At 47.6% G+C, this 26,964-nt stretch overlaps 1 protein-coding gene and 1 long non-coding RNA gene across 4 annotated transcripts in view; one reads left to right on the forward strand and one right to left on the reverse strand.

Annotated features, from left to right (window-relative positions):
* Nucleotides 1-26,964, forward strand: part of SMARCD3 (SWI/SNF related BAF chromatin remodeling complex subunit D3) — a 1,739,068-nt gene that overhangs the window by 72,234 nt on the left and 1,639,870 nt on the right. For 2 of the 3 annotated variants that reach the window (XR_013601619.1, XM_078662892.1), the window contains exon 2: nucleotides 19,082-19,244. The exons of the other annotated variant lie outside the window; for it this stretch is intronic. The gene's annotated coding sequence lies outside the window, so the exon portion shown is untranslated. The remainder of the gene's footprint in view (nucleotides 1-19,081; nucleotides 19,245-26,964) is intronic. 3 annotated transcript variants of the gene reach the window in all.
* Nucleotides 25,258-26,964, reverse strand: part of LOC144784237 (uncharacterized) — a 147,573-nt gene continuing 145,866 nt past the window's right edge. Inside the window, exons 3-4 of the long non-coding RNA XR_013601620.1 lie at nucleotides 25,954-26,012; nucleotides 25,258-25,334 (exon numbers count right to left, since the gene is read on the reverse strand). This is a non-coding gene — a long non-coding RNA (uncharacterized LOC144784237). The remainder of the gene's footprint in view (nucleotides 25,335-25,953; nucleotides 26,013-26,964) is intronic.

A 26,964-nucleotide genomic window follows, 5' to 3' on the forward strand; every position in this document is an offset into this window, starting at 1 on the left:
GACGAACATATGCAGTTTGACCACAAATAAAATAAGAATGGCGTGAAGCTTTAAAAATAGATTTCCTACTGTCACTATACTTGACAACAGTAGTACATTCACTATGTCCTACATGTACAGAACCATAATTACGGACACATAATTCACCTTTGACTGGTAGTACTGAAATAGCAGGTAAGTCTGGAGTAGTATCAGACTGAACATTCAGGACCATGAAATTCGACGAATAATTACCTAAATTATATACTTCATTTTCTAGATCTAAACCTGTTCTGTGGGGGAAACCTTGCTTGTCTGGAAAACATGTACTGTTAAGAAAAGACATATCTGTTGCGGATGACGTTAACGTGGACCATGCTCCACACGAACCATTATGTGAGAATGGATAAGGAAAGAGTGGCAGAACTCCCTTCGGTGTCTGGAAAGGGGGGAGTCGACCACACACCCAACAATTAGTGGCATTGCTGGTCTGGTGTGAGTAATGTAACATACGGATGAAAGAATTGTTGCGCATAGCGAGGCGGTATGAATATTCGTGAGGAGGCAGATCACTAAACGTGTGCTCCACTGTAGCATTAGCAGACATATTTACATGAGGAACTGGAAAATACAGATAGAATGCATAGCTGGTGCAGGAAATCATAATGCTGATGAATAATATGAAACTCAGAAAAACAATACATCGGTTTGCGTTTAAACTGACTCTCTCACTATGGGGGTCTATTTTATACATGTCAGAAACAGTCTAACCGTTTCACCTAGGGGAGGACTTATACAATCAAACTGACTGACTTATTTTACTAGACCTGAGCTTTAACTTATACTCCTGCTGCGGAGTTTTCTCTAACCAGGGAGGGGTTGTAGTAATGTCTTTTGCGGGACAGTCCTTTAAAACAATGTTTTGGCAGTCTTTAGAATCTTGGGAATCCTTGGAAATGTTCTTGGAGACTGGTTTCAATCCATTGAAAAGTTTTACATGAGAAAGATGGACCCACCCCTTCCTGCCTTCCAACTTGACGGCAGTACGGGTGGTCAAGAGGACCTGACGTGGCTCCTTCCAACGTGGTTCCAGCGGACTTGATCTGTCAAAATTTCTGATCATCACCAAGGAGCCTGGAACGATCTCGTGCGGTGCCACCTCGGTATTGTCTGGAAATGCGGCGGCAACCTGTGAACGACATGAGTTGAGGGCAGACATCAAGGAAGCTAGGTAATCTGTCAGCATATTACATGAAACATCGGTAATACTTCGGGGTCTAGGAGTACCCCACATGTTAGGGGGGCGGCCGAATACGACCTCATACGGGGACAGACCTGATCTGGAATGTGCGACCATGCGCATATAAAACAAAGCGACTGGCAGAGCTACTAGCCAGTCCACACCTTTTTCTTTACAAACTTTGGCAATACGGATTTTCAGGGTCTGATTATGTCTCTCGACTAGACCGGCTGCTTCAGGATGGCGTACACAATGAAACTTCCACTGGTACCCTAACAAAAGGGAAACGTGCTTCATTAACTCTGAGGAGAATGGCTGACCGTTATCAGAATATACGACTCTAGGGAGTCCGTATCTAGGGAAGAATTCACGAACCAACTGCTTGGCAGTGGTCGCGGCTGTGTAATCTGGGACTGGATATGCTTCTGTCCACCTGGACAAAGCGCATACAACTACAAGGACATACTTGAAACCTCGACATCGCTCCATCTGAATATAATCCATCTGGAGGACCTCAAAAGGGTGGTCAGGGGGCTGGAAACCACCTTGTTCCACCGGGACACTTTTACCTGGATTAAACTGACAACATATCATACAGGTACGGACTTTCTGCTTGGCTGCAGCTCGTAAATGCTTATTGAACCAAATATTCTGGATACTGTCTAACATAGCTTTTTCTCCTAAATGTGCTGGACTATGTGCGGTATTGATAATGACTTGAACCATAGAATCGGGGAGAAACCATGTGGCTCTACCCTTCGTTAACCATCCTTGATCTGTCTGGACCCCTCCTTGTTCAGACCATTTCTTGATTTCATCGGGGGTAGCGTGTAACTGTATATCTATGACGTCTTGTGTAGGGTCCTTAACTGTCATGCATGTAGTCGGATCTGGAGTATGTGTCATGTTTACTGGAATGTCTGGAGTCTGTGCTGTAAGCTTGGCTGTGCGATCTGCTAGATCATTACCTTGAGAAATAATGTCAGTAACTTTCGTATGTGCTTTGCACTTCATGATAGCAATAGATGTCGGTAAATGTATGGCATCTAACAGGGCTTGAATAAGGAGACCATGCTGAATCTTGGTTCCATGAGAAGTCATAAAACCTCTCTCCTGCCAGAGCACTCCGAAGTCGTGTACAACTCCGAATGCGTAACGTGAATCTGTGTAAACATTAACTTTCAGGTTCTTGGCGTGTATACAGGCTTGTGTCAGAGCGACTAGCTCTGCTGCTTGAGCGGACAGGGTATCAATACGGTGTGTTTCAATAACTTCGGTGTCAGTAGTCACTGCATACGCGGCGACTAGTTCTCCTGTACTAGTTCTCATACATGAACCATCCACATAAAGTGTCAGGTCAGGATCTGGTAACGGAATGTCTGTCAGGTCTTGTCTTGGCTTTGTCGTAATGTTAACTACTTCCACACAGTCATGTGTGTCTGGATTTGAATTAACTGATGGTAACAGTGTAGCAGGATTCAGGACGTTGCAGCGTCTAATTTCTATGTGTGGCTGGAACAGTGTCAATTCATAACCTGTTAAACGTGCAATTGTCAAGTGCTGTGTTTGTGTTCGGTTTAGAAGAACTTCTACTGAGTGTGGAACTTGTACTGTCAGGGAGTGTCCTAAAACTATGGAATCACTTTGTCTGATAGCTAGTGCTGTGGCTGCAACTGACTTGAGGCACGCAGGCAACGCCTGGGCGACTGGATCTAATGTGCTCGAAAAATAAGCACAGGGCTTGTATTGTCCTGCTTGATCTTGTGTGAGAACAGATAATGCTGTACCTTCGCGTTCAGTAACGAAAAGTGTAAAAGGCTTACTGTAGTTCGGTGTAGCTAGAACTGGAGCTTGACATAGGGCTTTCTTTAACTCATTGAAACTAAGTGTATGCTCAGATGTCCAAGGGAGGACAGTCGATACGGCTGCCTCCTGTGTCGTTAACTGTATCAGTGGCTTGGCTAGAAATGCATACTGAGGAATCCATTGTCTACAATAAGAAGTAAGGCCGATAAAGGCACGTACCTCCTTCTGGGTTCTGGGCTGGGGAAGACTCGCTATTAACTGGATACGGTCGGGTGTCAACTGCCTACCCCTCTTGGACAGCAAGTGTCCTAAGTATACCACTTGCTGGACACAGAATTGAAGCTTCGAAGGTGACACCTTGTGCCCCATCTCGGCAAGGAAATACAAAACTGTAAGTGACGCTCGTTCGCAGTCACGTTCAGAACGGGCTGTGATCAGGAGATCATCGACATACTGGAGCAGGGCAGTGTCAGTTGGCATGTGAATGTTGTCTAGTTGTCGCTTGAGTGCTTGACTGTAAATACTAGGGCTTTCTGTGAAACCTTGAGGAGCGCGTGTAAACATATAGCTCCTTCCATTTAAACAAAATCCGAAAAGAAACTGGCTGTCTGGATGAATTGGAACACTGAAAAATGCATTCTTGAGGTCAATGACAGTGAAGAACATGGCTTCGGAATCAATGGCTGTTAACAGGGAAGAGATGTCTGGGACAACTGGGTACTGAGGAATAATACATTTGTTAAGCTCTCGTAAATCAATCACTAATCGATATACTGGGGGTGCATTTGGATCAGTACGTTTCATGACTGGAATGATCGGAGAATTACACACATTGGAGTCAGTTTCTACAACTACTCCTTGAGCTATGAGCTCGTCAATAATTTTGGATAAGGCTGCTACAGCCTCGGGTGGCAATCTGTACTGTCTGATTCGTGGTAGCACTACACCTGGCTTGAGAGTCACACGATGGGGTGTGATTTGCATGTAACCTACATCAGTTGGACCTTGCGCCCATAAATGCTGCGGAACATTAGACAATCTGGAATCAAAATCTCGTAATACATAGTGACCCTTAAAGTCACGTAGGAACAGACGTATTCCCTCTGGGGAACAGCAAATAACTGCACCTAATTCTTTCAGTGTCTTAATGCCTAATAGGTTTTCTGGACATGACTTAGTAAGTAACAGATCAGTAGTACGGGACAATGGACCTACTTCTAGAGTGACTGGCTTTGATATCTCATTAACTATTGGCTTTCCTGAAAATCCAAGGGAAACATTTCTTGAGCCTGAGAGCGGAGCCCCTGGAACTTCGGCGTGACTAATTGTGGTCCTACTTGCCCCTGTATCGATCAAAAACTTTCTGTCTTTCCCTAATACTTGACTGTGAACATAGGGACCTTCTTGATCTACAGGTATCTCGATGAGAGGCAAGCCTACCTCCCTCTCTAGGCTGTTTCATGAATATGGCTGGTACTCTGGATACTCAGACTGTGCATACTGGTACATCTGCGATGTAACGTGCTGTGTTGCAGCAATAGGCTGCGGTGCGGGAACTGTCTGTTGTGCATTCTGTGACTGAGGAATCTGTGAAACTTGTTCTTGTCTAGGCGGACGTGGTCTTTCTTTAGTCTTACCAGTAGCTATGTTATGTTTCAGAACTGCACACTCGTTTATAAAATGACCTGGCTGTTTACAATAATTGCAGTTCCCTTTAACGGGAGCTGCAGGATGACTGGCTTGATTCAGACCCCTCTTCTGACTGTCTTGAGGAACAGATTGTGCAACTAGCACTTTCATTTTCGTATCTTTCATACGTTTTCTCTCGTGTTCCTGCTCTTCCCTGATTCTATTCTGGTGATACTTGAGCATTTGGGACGGAGTATTTGCTTGCCAGGTGCTTTCGACTTTCAAAACTCGATTTTTAATTTGTGGGCTTGAATTCTCGACTAATTTAGTAACGAAAAGGTGAGGGTATGACTCACTACTTGTCTTGAGACCACTGTTAATACTGAAACATTTTTCAAATCTAGAATAAAAATCACTAATATCTTCATCTTGTTTCTGTTTACAGGCTGAGATTGCATCCCAGTCTTCCTTCCTAGTTGTCAATAATCTGGGTAAAACTTGAATCAGTAATTCCGGTAATTCTTTACATTTATCTCCAAGACCGGTACCTGGTACTCGTGCCTTGTCTTCTGCTTCTAGGACTGCCCAATCGATCTTTTTCTCTCCCACCTCCCATTCTTTTTCCTTTAACTTTTCATACACCCCTGCGGGTAACAGGACCTTTAACATTTTAATGATATCTGGGTAAGTGTATTCTCCCATACGGAGCATGTCTTTTAATTCTCTATGGAACCCTGCTGGATCTTTATCATGACAGGGAATTAATTTCTTCATTTCAAGGAGTTCCATCTTTGAAATCGGAGTGTATACAAACACTCGTTGCATTTCGCCACCCGCCCCTTGGACTGGGTGGACTTCTCGTAACGGATTCTGTCTGTCTATGTAGAATGGTTTACTTTCTGGGGGTGAGACATGAACAAAATGCGGGTTCAGGAACGTTCTATATTTGTGGCGCTGTTCTAAAATGACACTAATTAAATCGGTACCTAGACCTCTCCATCTATACTGGAGTAACTCGTTCAGGATATCGTGTAACGGGCCTGGATCAGAGTGTTGACCCTCATACAGAGTAATGAGGTACTGGATCATATACATACCCACCAGTCGTTGCTCGGCTGGGGGCAATTTCAGAAACATTTGTGCCACTATTTCGTCTGGAAAAGTGGTAGAATCAGTAATCCATCGGACTGCTGATCGGACTAGTTCTTGTTCATGCATAGTACTTAATTCGCTATAACCGATTCGTGATTTCAGAATGTGATCGGTAGCTTGAAATACTTGTTCTAGGGAACCTTGTTCTGGTGCTTGATGATGGGAAATAGACTTGGGTTCTAGACGTAAATGGCGATCTGGAAATCTAGATTTTCCTACATACGCTATTCTGGCGGGATTCTCGTTCTCTTCCTCTTCAGGATCAGAGATACTTTCTTTCTCGCTTACTTGTGCTGCTTTACGCTGTTCGTGTATCTTTATTATTTCTTTACGGATTTTCTTGTACATACTCTCCATAGCACCGACGGTCTTGTGCTTACCCTCGGCTATATTATCACTCCACCTTGTCAGGATTCTCATTTCGGCGGAATCTTTAGACGGGTAATCTTGTTCTCTTATTAGACAATTGATCAGGAACTTTAATATCATGAGCTGGATCTCGGCTTTCCTTTGAGACATAATCTCGCTAATACTTTCTGGATCATCCCCTGTACGGATGAAACGATATATTCTGTCTAGATCTTCTTTCATATTCGGTAAGGTGACTAGATACTCGGTCACTCTCCTTACGCGTACGGAATATAAAACCATATTATATTCGCCTGGAACTGGATCATAGACACATTCGTTAAGGGTTTGCCTGATTTCTGTAACAGACTGATGTTTGGGCGTGCGCTGTAACGCTTGAGCATGTAATTCGAGTAATGTTAAACGCTTGTGTGGCGGCGGGGTTTGAGGAAGACCTCCTCCTGTGGCCCCTAAACCGGAATCGTCGACTGATGCCTTTTGTGCTGGCAAGGTCGGTAATTGTAACGTGGGCTGGACTTGTATGGCAGGCTGACCCGGGGGAGCTGTTAAGGGCACCCCGGTGCCTGGAGGAGCAGGAAGTGCCTGATTTACAGGGACTGGCGGAGCGCGAACGGGATTTGCATATTCGGGGACTGTGTCGTCCAAATAGGACGAAATAAAAATATCAGCTGCGGTCGGTTTATGACGTAGCTTGGTCGGAACTAATGGTGGCGGGAAATTACTGGATGCCTCTGGGGTCGCTTTTGGCAAACCTTCGGCAAGGAGAGGATACATACCCTTAATAAGGGCATGCCTCTGTCTGTCTGACTGTTCGGCTTTGACTCGTTCACCTATCTCGATTAATTCTCTTTCTTGGGCTCGTTCCTGGGATTCTCTACTTAACTCTGACTTTCTGACTTCCTTTTCCGTTCTTCTATGAGCTTCTTTACGCCATAACTCGATGGCATCTTTCTGTGACTGTCTGGCTTTCTTTTTCCATAATGCTTCTTCTACTCTCATGATACATTCGGCATCCCATGTACCCGATACGGGCCATCTATACTTTTCTTCTAACTGTTTGGTATACTCTACCCATAAATCTAGATACATTATGGCACTTATGCCATGTTTCTGATACATAAAATGACCTGGACTGTCCCTGGGCGGGACAGGAACTGCTTCTTCTAATAAACCCTTTCTAGTTTTTAACTGACGTAACTTGGAAAAGAGCGGCATGACTGAACTGTAATCTGGACACAATACAATACACAATGAAAACACAAAATCACGTCGCACTCATACCACAACAGTAAAATACATAAAGAACATTATAAATAACAGTTCGAACAGAATATTACCTGAAATACTGAGAACAGAAACAGAACAGAATTTCTCGAGAACGGAACAGACTAGAATTACTGGATGCACTGCTGTAACAGTACGGAACATACCGGTCCCATAAAGGGACGCATCAAGACCCGTATCCACCTAGGTGAACACTTCGTTTGTGAGTCTGGGCACCACCAACCCACGGACCAGGAGTCAATTTAGATTGGTCCTGTCTAGATACTACCCCAGCAATGGTACTCACCGGGCAGCATGGAACGGAAGGCCTCGGACGGGACTGGACGACGGACGACGAACGACTTCAGTTACAGGTGGGCCTCCGGATACCTCGGACCTTGGACTCTCGGCTTGGGCTCTGGTCGGGACTCGCCGCGTTCCTCCACCGTCTCGTTTGGATGCTGGACCGCCTCCTCCGTCTCCTCCGTGGGCCTGAGGGATACTTGGAGCAGAAATATCTGCCAGTGCACGGTATGGTTCCGTCACGACTGCAGAGGGTCAGGGGGTCGGCGTGGCTTCACCGACGCGTGGGGAAAGGGCAAGTCCCTGTTCGGGCGCCATTATGTGGTATATAAATAAATAATACCGGATCTATTTTTGAATGAATGAATGAATAACAGATAGCTCAATAAAATAAGAGTCAAGATTCGAGGTAGTAGGAGTTTCTGCAGGTTTATTACAGCATAAGGACAGGATCAGGACAACCTGCATAGAACAGAGGTGACAGGGCCCAGCAGGATAACTGGGGCCCAGCAGCTGCCGGGGCTTGATCTGGGATGAGCGCGCTAACTTTTAATAACAATACATCAACTTATATACATAGCGCAAACACATAGCATTACATTGCAGTAGGCGTAACAGTGGGTGGAGCAGAAGGCGTGACGCGTAGCAGTCGCGAAAGATAACAGTAAAAAGAGGTGTAACTGGGAGTATACTTAGACATGTGATGAAAACGTAACAGAATATGTCATGAATGGGCGGAAACTTTGGAGGGGGCTACCTAAGGAGCCGGGACCTCTAACCTGGTGGTGCGCGAAAACTGGCAATGACGTGTTACTAGGAGAAGCTGGGGGCTATGAACTCTGTGCTAGGAGCAGAGACTAGAGTCTGGAGGGTCGGAGCGACATGTACCTAAACCCTATCTGGTATCTAATGTTTAGGGAACATGTTGATATAAACTAGAAGTCATGAGGGGAAAAGCTAACTTGACTCTAAGACTGGACCATGCATTATTCTACATGTAGTGCGTGATGAAGAATACTAAATGACCATTAAATACAGTATTTCTCTAACGTGGAGACGAGAAGGCTAGACAATGACGGAAACTATTGATGCAGTTCAGTAGCTTAGGAATGCAAAGAAGGAGGACTGAACTGATAACTGGAACTATAACATACTTTTGGCAGACTCCGAGGCAGAGCCAAGCTGCACCGGGCACTGCGAGGCAGGAAGTAAGTGAAGGGTCGAGGATACAGGTGGGGGCTGTATCGCTCCTCAGCGAGGCTTTCAGGAGACAGGAGCTGAATCTGATGTCCGGGCCCTTTTGAGGCCTGGAAACGGGGACTTTATAATGGAATAACGTGCACACTGGGAAACGTGGCAACGTAGCTTTACATAGGCCTGATATTCGTAGTATTCACGAGGACTGGAAACTAGCATACTAAAGGTGGACACAACTGGAATTGCGTCATTAATCGGACATGGGGAATAACATATGCATATTGGTCATGCACACATAACATATGATGGATGAGGCGTAGGGACACAGAACATGGCAAAATTTACTTTTCCACACTATCCTGGCTTATGAATGGTGATACCCCGAAACCAGTCCCAGAATACTTGTTTTCAGTTCAGGGAGGACCTAATTTGGCAGTTCGGGTTGGACTGTTCCCATTGGAGCAGGTTCAAGACTGATTTGCATATGTCTGGTTCCAAACTGGTGTGACGTAACAGGGTAAATAACAGTGGATTAAACCAAGAACTGTGACTGGAGGTGACTGTTTGAAATGTTCGAACTTTCTGTCTATCATGTTATTTTATGGAGTTGCTATATGCGCCCTAAGTGGATAATGGTATACCTAGACGTTGGTCCCTTGCTCGCTGCACTACTGGATTCACGCTAGCCTGGCTGATGAGGGGTGATACCCTGAACCCAGTCCCAGAGTATTTGTTTCTAGTCCAGGGAGGACCTAGCTTAGCTGTTCGGGCTTGACTTTTCCCATGGGTAGCAGGGTCAATACTGATTTACATATGGCTGGCTCCAGAACTGGGTTGATGTGGCGAGCAAAATAAAGATGGATTAAACCCAGATCTTTGACTGGAGAGGAGTGCTTGAAAAGTTTCAACACTCTGTCCATCGTGTTATTTAGTGAAGTTGCTATGTGCGCGTAAGTGGATAAGCCTATACCTAGACGCGGGTCCCTTGCTCGCTGCACTACTGGATTCACGCTAGCCTGCCTGATGAGGGGTGATACCCTGAACCCAGTTCCAGAGTACTTGTTTCCAGTCCAGGGAGGACCTAGCTTGGCAGTTCGGGCTTGACTGTTCCCATGGGGAGCATGGTCAAGACTGATTTATATATGGCTGGCTCCAGAACTGGGGTGACATGGCGAACAAAATAAAGATGTATTAAACCCAGAGCTTTGACCGGAGGTGAGCGTTTGACAAGTTTCAACACTCTGTCCATCATGTTCTTTTGTGAAGTTGCTATGTGCGCCCTAAGTGGATAATGGTATACCTAGACGTTGGTCCCTTGCTTGCTGCACCACTGGATTCAAGCTAGCCTGGCGGATGAGGGGTGATACTCCAAAACCAGTCCCAGAGTGTGAGAAGTTAGCCTGGCCTATGATGTCCACTAGTTCTAGTGGGCACCTTGCACGAGTCTAATTGACTCTTATTGAAGTTGGTTGTAAAGTCAACCTTATAGAAAGCTATCCTAGTGGTAGTATGGAACAGCAGTCAAAGGCTAAGACTTCAGAGAGCATGTAAAGCATGTTTGTTTTACCAATTATAATCCCTTGAATACCAAATGAAAGGACACCACACAAGGTAAATATCAAATAAATATGTATTTAATCTAAACACAACCCCTCTGCACTCTTTGAGGTCAGAGGTAAAAGCACAATACAAGTTACTTAATTAGCATACATTAAGTTGCACAAATACAGTTTTGCCCTAGGGGCCTAACAAACCATATACTAAAATAGTTTATGTTTATGTTTATGTTTTGGCAACTTGTATAGCGCGCAATTACCCTGGGGTGTCTCGGCGCTTAGTGATTCTGAGGATAGACAAGTGGAGCACAGTTAATGTGTAAACAGCCAGGTTTTTAATTGCTTCCTGAAGCTAATTAGGGTGGGACTGGTTGTGATTATGAGGGGGAGAGAATTCCAGAGTTTGGCTGTGGAAATGACAAAACACCTGTCGCCCCAGTTAACTTTTTTTGTTCGTTGGACGTTAAGGAGGTGAGCTGAAGCTGAACGGAGTGTCCTGGATGATACAAGCGGGCAGAAGGCATGTTTGAGGAAGTGCGGGCCGGAGTTGTTAATGGCCTTGTAGGCGATGCACAGTGCCTTGAACTTAGTCCGGCTCTTGACAGGAAGCCAATGGAGCTGACGGATGAAAGGGGAAATGGAACTGGATTTGGGGATACCTAGGAGAATTCTCGCTGAGGCGTTCTGTACCAGTTGGAGCTTGTTTAGGACCTTTTCCTGTGCGTTGAGGAGGAGGGCATTACAGTAGTCGGTTCTGGAGAAGATTAGGGTAGTGATCAGAGTTTTTCCTGCCGAAGTTGGGAGGTAAGGGAGAGGTTTCTTAATTTTTCTTAATGTGAAAAAGGAAGTGGGTCCCACCGCATTGACGTGGTGATTGAAGAGCAGTCTGTCGTCAAACACGACCCCGAGGTTTCTAACTTTGGTTACGGGTTGAGGTGGAGGGCCCATCTCGCTAGGCTACCAATGAGGGGACCAACTAGGCGCAAGCTTCCCAAAAGTCATGACCTCTGTTTTTCCAGAGGTCAACTTTAGACAGTTAGATGTCATCCAGGAGCTAATGGTTAGCATTCCCTCTCGGAAACTGGCCGCCACTGTATCTCCGTCATGATGAACTGACAGGACCAGCTGGGTGTCATCAGAGTAGGTTGTCAGACTGATGCCGTGTGATTTGATCACCCTCGCTAAGTCCGAAACATAGATGTTAAACAAGGTCGGACTTAGCAATGAGCCCTGTGGCACTCCACACGGGAGGGAGACGGTGGGAGAGAAAAAAGGGCCTAATTTTACAGATTGGGTACGATTGGCTAGGAAGGAGGCGAAGAGATCTTTAGCCTTGTGTTTGATACCCATAGCTGAGACACGGTCGATTAAGGTGGCATGATCGACCGTGTCGAAGGCCGCGGACAGATCAAGCAGTATCAGGACTGCCGCCCCGCCTTTGTCTAAAGTCATCCTGATCTCGTCAGCAGCTTTTAAGAGGGCCGTCTCAGTTCCATGTCCTTGCCTGAAACCGAATTGTGTGTCATCCAGCAGGTGATTGGTGTCAATGAATTCAGATAATTGTCTATTCATTAGATTTTCAAAGATCTTGGAGGGAAATGGGAGACAGGCAATGGGTCTATAGCTGGAGGTTTTTTTTAAGAGCGGCTTGATAATAGCATTTTTCCAGACGGAAGGGTAAGAGCCTGTGAGGAACATGGTGTTACAGATGTTGGCTATGGCAGGAGAAATGACCTCCGGGATCAGATTGAGAATGGACGGTGCACAAGGGTCCAGGGGTGAACCCGATCTGATGGTGGAAATTAAATGTGAAATCTGTTCGAGGGGAACCTGACTAAAGTTAAGAAAAGGGGGGCGGTCAGTGCTAGGATAGTCATGAGAAGTGTTCTGGTTGGGGCGGGGTTGGGGTTCAAAGGCAGAAAAAATGAAGGTGACTTTGTCTGAGAAGAATTCGGCTAAGAAATTGCAGAGGGCTTGGGAGGTGTCTGAAGGAGGATCAGGGGTATTAGAAAGATGGTTGACCACCTGAAATAATTTTTTTACAGAATTATTTGCTGAGGTGATTTGGGTAACGTAATAGTTGCTCTTTTCGGAAAAGATGAGCAGTTTGTACTTGGCCAAAGCGTTCTTATAGATTTGTTTGTCAAAAGGGTTGTAATGCTTGCGCCAATGTCTTTCAAGGTTTCTGCAATATTGTCTCTGTAGCCGAAGGGGTTCAGAGAACCAAGGAGCAGATGGAGTCCTACGGTTGAGAAAAGAGGACTTAGGGGGAGCCAAGGCGCTGAAAGCGGTGTCTAGGTGAGTGAGGTAGTTGTTGGATGCAATTTCCGGATCAGACTCAGCATCATTGAGGGAATTTGTCAGAGTGGAAGTGAGAAGGGGTATGTCAATATTTTCCCAGTCTCTGGTGGTTGAGGGGGACGGGGGTTTGCCCGGGCAAATACAGTTTTGCCCTAGGGGCCTCACAAACCATATACTAAAATAGTGGTATAAGAACCACGTCTGGAATAGAAAACAGGCATGGGGAATCGCTGGGGCTACTCTAAACAACCAAACGTTAGGAAGTAGGAGGCCCACGGGAGACGCGTGCAGTGTCTAAACACAGCCGCGAGTTACCATTGACTTTCTATGGGAAACTAAGAAGTTACAAAGTTACTGTGTAAGGGCACTTCCGGTTGGACTACGACAAAACCTCTTTCGACTAGGACACATCGAGAGTCAAGACCCACGGGAGCACCGGAGTACTCGTGTTACCTCACCCAGGGAAGCCAGGTGCATAGGTGCCTTTTGGTGTCGGGTTTCGTCGATGTTTTCAATGGAGATCTGCAAAGAACTGCTGCAGGCGACCAGAGAAAAGTGTCCGGGTGGATCCAAGGGTGGATCGAAGATCTGAAGAACCTGAAAGCAGAGGGGACATAGTCTGGGTCACTAGCCTTAGACCAGGAAGGAACCAGGCAATGTCGCGAGGATCTCAGGTGAAGAGGTGAAGCTTGTCTCTGTAGCCACGAGGTCCAGGAGGCGTCGACCACGACCAGGAGCTGGATTCGACATGTCCAGCGAAGGATCTGACTGCGGTGTCGGTATCCGGATTGGACCAAACAAGCCTTGGCAAACGCAATCTACGCAGGAGATGAAGCTTGGCTTCGAGTCAGACCAAGGTCTGGGGCGCTTCTCCTTTGTAGGGAAGCGGGAGCAAGCCTGGAGCAACCAGGAAAGCAGTTTAAAGTTGAAAGAAAGTCTTCGGGGGGCTCACTAGCCAACGGGCAAGGAACCGGGAAGACTCGTTGAGCACAAATGCAAAATCGGGGCCCACGTGACACTCGCGGAGTGTGTGGGCCTGTGCTTCGGTGCAAAGGGTGCTCGGGGCTGGGGCTTCTCTTACCCCAATGCACAACTGCAAGGATGCCTCAGGAGTCAAGCAGGTAGCAAAATTCAGGCTGTCCAAGATGTCCGGTCCCACGTCTCTCGTGACCGCCACGTCTCTCAGCTTTGCTGTGGATGTGGGTCGGGGACAGAGAAGTCTGGAAGTCCAGTTCCTGAGTCGCAGAGTCTTCGGGTTCCGGCGGGAGCCTTGACACTGCAAAGTTGCGGATGCTGCCTGTTTGAACAGGGTGGTCACTCCTTGACCACAAGGGAGATGTCTTCTGTCTTCCAGTCAGAATGGAACGTCGAAGGTCCAGGATATGTCTTGCAAAAATTCGTCCAGGGTAATCAAAAGTCTAGGGACACAACTCCTATACTTATACCAGGTTTGGGGTCTGGACTACCTGCTAGGTCCCTCCTATGGGTGGACCTGGGAAGGGGGTGGTTACATCCCTTTCCCTTTGTCCAGTTTCGCATCAGAGCGGGGCTGGAGTGCCCCAGCAACTGGTTTGAACCGGGCTATGCATGGAGCACCTTGTGTGCCCCAGGCAGTGTCTGGAAAAGCATTTCTGAATGCAGCCCTCTCTGCCCCAATACACTAGAGCCTGTCTGGGGTGGTGCCAGCACCTCCCCTGACAGGAAACCTATTGTCCAGGCCTCCCCTGCCAGAGTTTCGTCCAGCAGCAGGAGGTCAGACTCGTGTCTGTGGCAGCAGCATCCATTTTGTGATGCTGAGGCTCTGTTTAACTTTAACTGGGTTTACCAGTAACTACATGTCTTCTCCCTCTAGAAGGGTGGAATGCTACCCCCGCCACCAGAACTGGTGGTGGGGGCAAAGTATTCCAAAGTGTTTGACACCTTACACGACATGTTTTGATAAAGCCAAACCAAAGTTAACATTAACCGCGAGGATTATAATGCACTTAAGAGTATATGGTACGGCTATATCATAGAACAGCTATAAGGAGATGGTTCCGAAAGCTGCAGAGGGGCGCAGCTCATGCTAGGGCACCCTCTCACATAAAACCAAGCACTCTGCCTCCAGGATTGTTAAGGCCTGCCATAGGAGTGACCTATAGGTGTATATGTGTCGATACATTAGGTAGATATAGATATACTATATCTAAGTAAGGGGTGATTACACCACCTTACCCAGGCTGTGTGAACAGACCTGTGGTGTCAGTTTGGAGGGCCAGCCAGGGGTGGCATAATACATGCTGCAGCCCCCGGTAGGCCTTGGATGCACCTATGCCCTGGGTACCTATGATACACTATACAGGGGCTCACAAAGGTGACCCAATACCCAATCTGGTATGTACCTAGAGTACATGGTATCAATTTAGAGAGAGAACATCTAGGCTGTTGTCCTGATTAGCTGGGCCACAGCCAGTCTAGAGTCGAAAAAACAGAAAATCACAGCAAAAAGTGGGGGTGACCATACCCTACTCTCCTACACAGAGTACTTGTTTCCAGCCCAGGGAGGATCTAGCTTGGCTGTTCGGGCTTGACTGTTCCCATGGGTAGCTGGGTCAAGAATCATTTACATATGGCTGACTCCTGAACTGGGTTGAGGTGGCGGGCAAAATAAAGATGGATTAAACCCAGATCTTTGAATGGAGGTGAGTGTTTGAAAAGTTTCAACACTCTGTCCATCGTTCTGAGAAAGTGAGTTTCTGTTGCAGTACCCCCCCCCCCCACTTTTTGCCTGATACCTGATGCACTTTTCCTTGGTGTGCCCTGGGTCCCTGCTGCCTATCAGGTACCCAGGGCCTGTGTTCCTTCCCTAAAAACTGTACTAAAGCCTAAACCCAATTGGCATCTCTGGCCACATGTCAGCCCCTAGTAAATGGTATCCTAGGTACCCAGGGCATTGTGACCAGAGAAGACCCCTAAGGGCTGCAGCACTTATTATGCCACCTTTAGGGGCTCTGTACCCTGACTCGCACACACACTGCCTTTGCAGGCTAAGTGTCCTGGTGCAGAACTAAACAAAGAGTCGACATGGCACACATCCCTGGGGGCCATGCCCACAAACCCACTGCCCTGGCATACATCAGCCACCCCTCTAGCTGGGTGCCCTATGCCAGTGGTGTGGGCACAGGTGCATTAGCCCTGTGTCCCCCCTACAGTACCCAGGGCCATTCCTGGATCAGTAAGTGCAGTGATGCCATTAAGAGTATATGGTGCTGGGAGGTTGTCATTACGAACTCCACAGCACGATAATGGCTACACTGAAGGCTCACAAGTTTGATATCAAACTTCTCAGCACATTAAACCCACACTGATGCCAGTGTGGGATTTAATGTAAAATGCACTACAGAGGGCATCTTAGAGATGCCCCCTGAAACCTAACATGCAATCCACGTCTTGTCTGAGAGGCTGCCTAAGCTGCCACACAGCAGACATGTTGCTGGACCCCTGGGTGGAGAGCTCCCGCTCTCCTGGGCCTGCAACAATGCACATCCTGGGACGAGGTGCCAAGCCTCCTCCCCCAGGATGGGCAGGGGAAACTTCAAAGGCATTCCGCCTTTGTGAGCTTCTCCAGACCACTTGCTTTACTCAGCAACTGGCCCCCACCAGTTCTGACCCCCACTCTGGCGGGAAGACTGGCGGGAAACCCTACGTCAGAAAGGGGGGTGTGCCAGCCTGTGCCAACTCCCCCCTCAGGTGGGAGAGGCGAGGTGATGCACGACCCCGGGCTCCGGCCATCTTGAAGATATGGAGCCCTGCCCAATCACAGCTAGGCTCCTACCCCCCTCCCACAGGAGAGGAGCAGGCTAGTGGGTGTACCCACCCCCCCAGGCAGGGGCCCATTGGTCCCTGCCCTTGCCCTACCTGTAACGCCCCTGAATTTTGTATTTAGGGACACCCTGAACCTTCTTCCACAGATCCAGATTCCGAAACAAGAAAGAACAACAAGAAAACCTGCCGTGCAGCTGCTAAAAAGAGGAAGACACCAACTGATTTGGCCCCAGCCCTACCGGCCTGTCTACCCTCGAACCTGCTCCTGCTAAACCCCGGCGTCTACCGTGGTCAGCAACCTCAAAAATCCCGGGGGACCTGACTGCCTTGTGACTCTGACTACATTGGTCTCCCACTAGCAGTCGTACTGCTCAAAGCAAGTAACAAGCCCTGGCATCAGCCCGAAACCGCGAACCCTGCACACTCTGCACCCGCCAAGCCGGGCCTGTGCTGAAGTGAATTAAGACCCTGAGGACGTCCCCCCGGCGATTCTGACCTGGAATCCAGTGCCAAAGGACCCTCCTCGACGACGCCTGCAGCCTCAGGACAAAGGGCCCCTCCGACCGCGACCAGCAGGGGGTACGTTTTCCCGACCTCAAAAGACACCCCTGCATCCGGCGCCCCATGGACCCCTGTGCCCAACTCCTGGTGCCTACCTATCCTCCAAGATCCCAACTTACCCCTCTAAGTTTTGGTCGCCCCAGAAGATCCTCTGTCCCTGAGCCTGCAGCCTTTGTTCCCTTTTCAAGATCTCCATTGAATAACATTGAGCGCTGACGGCTCAAAAGCACCCTGCACCCAGCCGCCCGAGTGCCCCTGGCAGTGCAACCTGTACCCTATCCTACTTCCCCCATTTGCCCTTAAAAAGTGAACAGGAGCCCAGCTCCCACAACCACTTGGTCTGCTAGCCAGCAGCCACCAACCGAAGGCCCCCTGCCTCTCATTGGATAACATTGGGCCTAACTACCTCTGCACCCAGCTGCCCCTGTGCCGCTGAAGGTGCACCAACTGTACCTACCTGACCCTGGGGGACCCCTGAGTCTATGCCCAGAACCTTAACTTCACCAGTCGAGTACTCACCTGAAAACCAATGACTCACTTTCCTGCCATAGGATAACATTGACTGGTTTGACCCGAAAAATCTTCTGAGTGTGAAGTTTTTAAACTTTAAAATGTTCATCTGAAATCAGCCGAATAACTAATTCCGAAGTACTCACCTGAGATCAGGAGAGAAACCAGTACTGTACCTTTTAGCCCAGTACTGAACCGTAAAAGTAATCATAAGCGTGTCTACTAGTAACCTACATTTCTTCCATAGGAAACCATTGACTGTTTTTCTGTGAAATTTCTTCTACTTTTGAAAATTACAAATATTCCTTAAAAATCGTACCAACTACTAAAACGTAATTACTTACCTGTCTTAGGTAGAGACCCCAGTACTGAACCTAGGAGTCCAGTCCTGGGTTACAAAAGTAACGAGAACCTACTTTACCTGTGACTTGAATTTCCTGCCATAGGACAACATTGCTAGTTTTTCACTGAAAAGTTTCTGTGTCAACTTTTAAAATACCTTTTTATTCTTAAAAAAGCATTGCAATAACCAAAACGTTTTTACTAAACTGTTTTCAGCTTAGACCCCAGGACTGAATCTAGGATCCAGCCCTTGAGTTACAAAAATAATGTATAAAGTAATCAACTGCATTGATGTACAAAAACCCATTGAGCTCAATGTTAAATTGTGTTTGGAATTGTGTTGCCTACTGCAACCACTGTACCTATTGTGTTTACAAAGTTTATTGCCTTTCTGCAAAGTACTTATCTGAGATCACTCATATTGAGAAAAGTATATTTTGATACCTGTTGGTTCTTAAAAATAAAACAACTATATCTGTTGATATAAAAACAATTGACCTAGAGTTCAGTTCTTGAGTGTGTAAAACCTTTTGCTGACTGAGTGTGTACAACAAATGCTTTACACTGTCCTCTGGTACTGCCTTACAGCTCGACCAAGCTACCACTTTAGAGAGTAAGGTCAGACCTGACTTTAGCCTCTGTTATGCCTCTGGGGATTGTGGACTCTATACACACTGTACATTACTTTGGTCCAGTATATATAGGGCCACTTTCTCAGAATCTTGTTATTTAGTGAAGTTGCTATGTGCGCCCTAAGTGAATAAGGGTATGCCTAGACGTGGGTCCTGTGCTCACTGCACCACTGGATTCAAGCTAGCCTGGCTTATGAGGGGCGATACCCCGAAACCAGTCCCAGAATACTTGTATTCAGTCCAGGCAGTACCTAGCTTGGCAGCTCGGGTTGGACTGCTCCCATGGAAAGCTATTCTTCGACGGTTTACAGAATCCCGTCTTCTGTTTGATATCACGGCAGAGACAGTCCACGGTAAGGCTCAGCAACAATGCCTTCTTACTTTGTTTTAACATGGCTAGTCTGTGGTATTACAAATTACGTTATGATTCTTTGTAGGATTGACACAGTATATTGGTTATTGAAATTGGAAGCATAAGGATTATTTGGACTTATGGAAAACTCAAAATAATTCACACTGATTTACAAATGGCTGGGTCCAGAACTGGGGTGACGTGGCGAGCAAAATAAAGATGTATTAAACCCAGATTTTTGACTGAAGGTAAGTGTTTGAAAAGTTTCAACACTCTGTCCAACATGTTATTCTGTGAAGTTTCTATGACAGCTAATAGTTTTGCATGCTGGAATTTATCATGTTAAGATGGCGCTGATACTTGGGAGGACGTAAAGTTGTCCTTCGTTACTTTCGGATTCAGACTACTTGTGCTGTAAACCTTGGAAGACCTGGCGCCTTCGCCTGTATTCGGGTGCGATTGCAACGTATTAAGGTATGTGCTGGTTTGGGGAACTTAGGCGGTTACAAATATTGTTATCCGCAGGGTGGATAGATATAGGTATTTATAATTTTTATGTCCTAGGTGCCCAGTACTTAAGGGACTTAAGGATGTGTACTAAACAAAAGTGTGAATACTATATGAGCGCCTGTATACCCTCTACATCCGATTTAGTGAATTTTGAGCCAGAGGAATCACCTTTTTGCTAAGCAAATCCCTCACCTCATGGTTGATCAAGGTTGTCTGGTCCTGTGTGAAAACCAAAGACCGTGGATGCCCGTCTTGGACTGGGGAACCATAGAAGTCTATTTGAAAACCTTGTGCTGTTTGCAGAATCCAGGCGTCTGAGGTGATAGCCTCCCAGTTGTGCAAGAATAGAGCGAACCGACACCCCCACTTAAAGATGGGAGGTGAGACAGACACTTACTGAATCAGGGTGCTTGGAATTGCTCTCTGGAACAGCTTCTTGCATAGCAGCCAAATTGCGCTCTCCTGGTAGGAAATAATTCCCCTGAGCGGGACTTGTCCTGATTCTCCCTGTAGCTCTGTCCTCTCGGAGGGCCGTGGGAGTAGGAGCAGCTGGCTGAACAAAGCAAAACCAAAGGGGATGATGGACGGAGTGTTGAACATTGCAAGCACTCACCCCCAGTCAACTGATCTGGGTTTAATCCATCATCAAGCTTTAGCTCTCTCTGACACCCCAGTTTAGACATGGCCATTTGCAATCAGTCTGACCCTGTGCCTCATGGGAATAGTCCAGCCCAAACTGCCAAGCCATGTCTTCCCTGGACTGGGAACAAGCATCTTAGGACCGGTTTCTGGCTAATCAGCCATTATCAGCCAGGCTAGCTTGAATCCATTGGCAAAGTGAGCTAGGGACCCACATCTTGGCATACCCTACCAACTTAGGGCGAACAAAGCAAAACCAAAGGGGATGATGCTTGTTTCCGTTCCAGGGTAGACATGGCTTGGCAGTTCAGGCTGGACTGTTCCCATGAGGCACAGGGTCAAACTGATTTGCATATGGCCATGTCTGAACTGGTGTGGCGGAGTGAGCTAAAGAATGATGATGGATTAAACCCAGATCAGTTGACTGGTGGTGAGTGCTTGCAATGTTCAACACTCCGTCCATCATCCCCTTTGGTTTTGCTTTGTTCGCCCTAAGTTGGCAGGGTATTCCCAGATGTAGGTCCCTTGCTCACTTTGCCACTGGATTCATGCTAGCCTGGCTGTTGACGGCTGATTAGCCAGAAACTGGTCCCAGGATGCTTGTTTCAGGTCCAGCGAAGACATTGCTTGGCAGTTCGGGCTGGACTGTTCCCATGAGGCACAGGGTCAGACTGATTTGCATATGACCATGTCTGAACTGGGGTGGTGGAGTGAGCTAAAGAATGATGATGGATTAAACCCAGATCAGTTGACTGGGGTGAGTGCTTGCAATGTTCAACACTCCGTCCATCATCCCCTTTAGTTTTGCTTTGTTCGCCCTAAGTTGGCAGGGTATGCCCAGACATGGGTCCCTTGCTCACTTTGCCACTGGATGGATTCCATCTGTGGGGAAAAAAGGAAACAAGACATTCAATTTTGGTCCCACAATAACCCCAGCCTCTCTCACACGTCACAGCAGGGAGGTGGAGACCCGAGAGAAAGGAACCAGCAACGGAGGCCCAAGAAAAGAGAAAAAGGATAGGATGCAGGAAATCAGGCAGGACAGAAAGAGCAGAGTGAGAACGAACATGGAAGGGTAAGAGACCTCATCTGGAGCACGAAGCCGAAGGAGGACGCAGCTGAAATTCGGCGAGTCGGACAGACTGGTCCCAGCCAGTCAGAGAAAGCGAGGGAAGATGCCTAGATGGAGGAAGCTCCTGAGAGGTGGAGCGAGGAATGGGGAAGCCCACTGAAGGACGCTGAAGGGCAGCCGCAACTCTGGAGAGTTACGGCGGAGTGGGTAAGCGGGGCTGGCAGGCAGTCTTTTTCCTCTATTTTCCTGATATTAGGATTATTTCAGTTTGGTTGGTTATAAGAGAAAGAGTTACTTGGAGCACTAGTGTCCTGTAATTACCCTGCACAGTACCTCCCTTTAACCCTCCTCAGGCCGAACACCTCTTTTTAGAAACGGTGTGGTGACGGGCAGATAAAAAAACCCTATAAAACCTAATCATTATACTTACCACTGCTTTGACTCCTCTTCTCCGAGCCACCGGAAGGGGCCATTTGGGAGAGAAAGAACCTGGAAGAAGAAAGAACATCACCAACCTGACCATATTATTTCAGTTTATCAATATTTCATTAAAACCTAATCATTAAGAAGTATATTCAGCCTCCGCGTTTGTTTACCTGCCCAGCCCTCCAACACCTGTTTATTGGGACTGGGTCCTATATCCTCAATATATCCGACTGAGTACCTGTTTCAGCAGTTAGTTTCACAGTAGACACATTAAGAGGTGCTATTTGATCCATTCCTTTGATTTGGGCAGTTTCGAATGTAGCGATACAAAGGGGGATGATGGACGGAGCGTTTGAGCAAATCAAACACTCACCCCCAGTCAACTGATCTGGGTTTAATCCATCACCATTCTTTAGCCCACTCAGCCACCCCATTTCAGACATGGCCATATGCAAATCAGTCTGACCCTGTGCCTCATGGGAACAGTCCAGCCCGAACTGCCAAGCCATGTCTTCCATGGACCGGAAACAAGCATCCTGGAACTGGTTTCGGATTCATAATCCTCATCAGCCAGGCTATCTTGAATCCAGTGGCCAAGTGAGCAAGGGACTCACGTCTGAGCATACCCTGCCACACTTAGGGCGAACAAAGCGATACAAAAGGGGATGATGGATGGAGCGTTTGAGCAAATCAAACACTCACCCCCAGTCAACTGATCTGGGTTTAATCCATCACCATTCTTTAGCCCACTCAGCCACCCCATTTCAGACATGGCCATATGCAAATAAGTCTGACCCTGTGCCTCATGGGAACAGTCCAGCCCGAACTGCCAAGCCATGTCTTCCATGGACCGGAAACAAGCATCCTGGGACCGGTTTCTGATTCATATTCCTCATCAGCCAGGCTATCTTGAATCCAGTGGCCAAGTGAGCAAGGGACTCACGTCTGAGCATACCCTGCCACACTTAGGGCGAACAAAGCGATACAAAAGGGGATGATGGACGGAGCGTTTGAGCAAATCAAACACTCACCCCCAGTCAACTGATCTGGGTTTAATCCATCACCATTCTTTAGCCCACTCAGCCACCCCATTTCCGACATGGCCATATGCAAACCAGTCGGACCCTGTGCCTCATGGGAACAGTCCAGCCCGAACTGCCAAGCCATGTCTTCCATTGACCGGAAACAAGCATCCTGGGACCGGTTTCGGATTCATAATTTTCATCAGCCAGGCTATCTTGAATCCAGTGGCCAAGTGAAGACCGGTCCAGGGAAGACATTGCTTGGCAGTTCGGGCTGGACTGTTCCCATGAGGCACAGGGTCAGACTGATTTGCATATGACCATGTCTGAACTGGGGTGGTGGAGTGAGCTAAAGAATGATGATGGATTAAACCCAGATCAGTTGACTGGGGTGAGTGCTTGCAATGTTCAACACTCCGTCCATCATCCCCTTTAGTTTTGCTTTGTTCGCCCTAAGTTGGCAGGGTATGCCCAGAGATCGGTCCCTTGCTCACTTTGCCACTGGATGGATTCCATCTGTGGGAAAAAAGGAAACAAGACATTCAATATTGGTCCCACAATAACCCCAGCCTCTCTCACACGTCACAGCAGGGAGGTGGAGACCCGAGAGAAAGGAACCAGCAACGGAGGCCCAAGAAAAGAGAAAAAGGATAGGATGCAGGAAATCAGGCAGGACAGAAAGAGCAGAGTGAGAACGAACATGGAAGGGTAAGAGACCTCATCTGGAGCACGAAGCCGAAGGAGGACGCAGCTGAAATTCGGCGAGTCGGACAGACTGGTCCCAGCCAGTCAGAGAAAGCGAGGGAAGATGCCTAGATGGAGGAAGCTCCTGAGAGGTGGAGCGAGGAATGGGGAAGCCCACTGAAGGACGCTGAAGGGCAGCCGCAACTCTGGAGAGTTACGGCGGAGTGGGTAAGCGGGGCTGGCAGGCAGTCTTTTTCCTCTATTTTCCTGATATTAGGATTATTTCAGTTTGGTTGGTTATAAGAGAAAGAGTTACTTGGAGCACTAGTGTCCTGTAATTACCCTGCACAGTACCTCCCTTTAACCCTCCTCAGGCCGAACACCTCTTTTTAGAAACGGTGTGGTGACGGGCAGATAAAAAAACCCTATAAAACCTAATCATTATACTTACCACTGCTTTGACTCCTCTTCTCCGAGCCACCGGAAGGGGCCATTTGGGAGAGAAAGAACCTGGAAGAAGAAAGAACATCACCAACCTGACCATATTATTTCAGTTTATCAATATTTCATTAAAACCTAATCATTAAGAAGCATATTCAGCCTCCGCGTCTGTTTACCTGCCCAGCCCTCCAACACCTGTTTATTGGGACTGGGTCCTATATCCTCAATATATCCGACTGAGTACCTGTTTCAGCAGTTAGTTTCACAGTAGACACATTAAGAGGTGCTATTTGATCCATTCCTTTGATTTGGGCAGTTTCGAATGTAGCGATACAAAGGGGGATGATGGACGGAGCGTTTGAGCAAATCAAACACTCACCCCCAGTCAACTGATCTGGGTTTAATCCATCACCATTCTTTAGCCCCCTCAGCCACCCCATTTCAGACATGGCCATATGCAAATCAGTCTGACCCTGTGCCTCATGGGAACAGTCCAGCCCGAACTGCCAAGCCATGTCTTCCATGGACCGGAAACAAGCATCCTGGAACCGGTTTCGGATTCATAATCCTCATCAGCCAGGCTATCTTGAATCCAGTGGCCAAGTGAGCAAGGGACTCACGTCTGAGCATACCCTGCCACACTTAGGGCGAACAAAGCGATACAAAAGGGGATGATGGATGGAGCGTTTGAGCAAATCAAACACTCACCCCCAGTCAACTGATCTGGGTTTAATCCATCACCATTCTTTAGCCCACTCAGCCACCCCATTTCAGACATGGCCATATGCAAATAAGTCTGACCCTGTGCCTCATGGGAACAGTCCAGCCCGAACTGCCAAGCCATGTCTTCCATGGACCGGAAACAAGCATCCTGGGACCGGTTTCTGATTCATATTCCTCATCAGCCAGGCTATCTTGAATCCAGTGGCCAAGTGAGCAAGGGACTCACGTCTGAGCATACCCTGCCACACTTAGGGCGAACAAAGCGATACAAAAGGGGATGATGGACGGAGCGTTTGAGCAAATCAAACACTCACCCCCAGTCAACTGATCTGGGTTTAATCCATCACCATTCTTTAGCCCACTCAGCCACCCCATTTCCGACATGGCCATATGCAAACCAGTCTGACCCTGTGCCTCATGGGAACAGTCCAGCCCGAACTGCCAAGCCATGTCTTCCATTGACCGGAAACAAGCATCCTGGGACCGGTTTCGGATTCATAATTTTCATCAGCCAGGCTATCTTGAATCCAGTGGCCAAGTGAAGACCGGTCCAGGGAAGACATTGCTTGGCAGTTCGGGCTGGACTGTTCCCATGAGGCACAGGGTCAGACTGATTTGCATATGACCATGTCTGAACTGGGGTGGTGGAGTGAGCTAAAGAATGATGATGGATTAAACCCAGATCAGTTGACTGGGGTGAGTGCTTGCAATGTTCAACACTCCGTCCATCATCCCCTTTAGTTTTGCTTTGTTCGCCCTAAGTTGGCAGGGTATGCCCAGAGATCGGTCCCTTGCTCACTTTGCCACTGGATGGATTCCATCTGTGGGAAAAAAGGAAACAAGACATTCAATATTGGTCCCATAATAACCCCAGCCTCTCTCACACGTCACAGCAGGGAGGTGGAGACCCGAGAGAAAGGAACCAGCAACGGAGGCCCAAGAAAAGAGAAAAAGGATAGGATGCAGGAAATCAGGCAGGACAGAAAGAGCAGAGTGAGAACGAACATGGAAGGGTAAGAGACCTCATCTGGAGCACGAAGCCGAAGGAGGACGCAGCTGAAATTCGGCGAGTCGGACAGACTGGTCCCAGCCAGTCAGAGAAAGCGAGGGAAGATGCCTAGATGGAGGAAGCTCCTGAGAGGTGGAGCGAGGAATGGTGAAGCCCACTGAAGGACGCTGAAGGGCAGCCGCAACTCTGGAGAGTTACGGCGGAGTGGGTAAGCGGGGCGGGCAGGCAGTCTTTTTCCTCTATTTTCCTGATATTAGGATTATTTCAGTTTGGTTGGTTATAAGAGAAAGAGTTACTTGGAGCACTAGTGTCCTGTAATTACCCTGCACAGTACCTCCCTTTAACCCTCCTCAGGCCGAACACCTCTTTTTAGAAACGGTGTAGTGACGGGCAGATAAAAAAACCCTATAAAACCTAATCATTATACTTACCACTGCTTTGACTCCTCTTCTCCAAGCCACCGGAAGGGGCAATTTGGGAGAGAAAGAACCTGGAAGAAGAAAGAACATCACCAACCTGACCATAATATTTCAGTTTATCAATATTTCATTAAAACTTAATCATTAAGAAGTATATTCAGCCTCCGCGTCTGTTTACCTGCCCAGCCCTCCAACACCTGTTTATTGGGACTGGGTCCTATATCCTCAATATATCCGACTGAGTACCTGTTTCAGCAGTTAGTTTCACAGTAGACACATTAAGAGGTGCTATTTGATCCATTCCTTTGATTTGGGCAGTTTCGAATGTAGCGATACAAAGGGGGATGATGGACGGAGCGTTTGAGCAAATCAAACACTCACCCCCAGTCAACTGATCTGGGTTTAATCCATCACCATTCTTTAGCCCACTCAGTCACCCCATTTCAGACATGGCCATATGCAAATCAGTCTGACCCTGTGCCTCATGGGAACAGTCCAGCCCTAACTGCCAAGCCATGTCTTCCATGGACCGGAAACAAGCATCCTGGGACCGGTTTCGGATTCGTAATCCTCATCAGCCAGGCTATCTTGAATCCAGTGGCCAAGTGAGCAAGGGACTCACGTCTGAGCATACCCTGCCACACTTAGGGCGATCAAAGCGATACAAAAGGGGATGATGGACGGAGCGTTTGAGCAAATCAAACACTCACCCCCAGTCAACTGATCTGGGTTTAATCCATCACCATTCTTTAGCCCACTCAGCCACCCCATTTCAGACATGGCCATATGCAAATCAGTCTGACCCTGTGCCTCATGGGAACAGTCCAGCCCGAACTGCCAAGCCATGTCTTCCATGGACCGGAAACAAGCATCCTGGGACCGGTTTTGGATTCATAATCCTCATCAGCCTGGCTATCTTGAATCCAGTGGCCAAGTGAGCAAGGGACTCACATCTGAGCATACCCTGCCACACTTAGCGCGAACAAAGCGATACAAAAGGGGATGATGGACGGAGCGTTTGAG

Source organism: Lissotriton helveticus, chromosome 10 (assembly GCF_964261635.1).
Source record: "Lissotriton helveticus chromosome 10, aLisHel1.1, whole genome shotgun sequence".
NCBI classification, from domain to species: domain Eukaryota; kingdom Metazoa; phylum Chordata; class Amphibia; order Caudata; family Salamandridae; genus Lissotriton; species Lissotriton helveticus.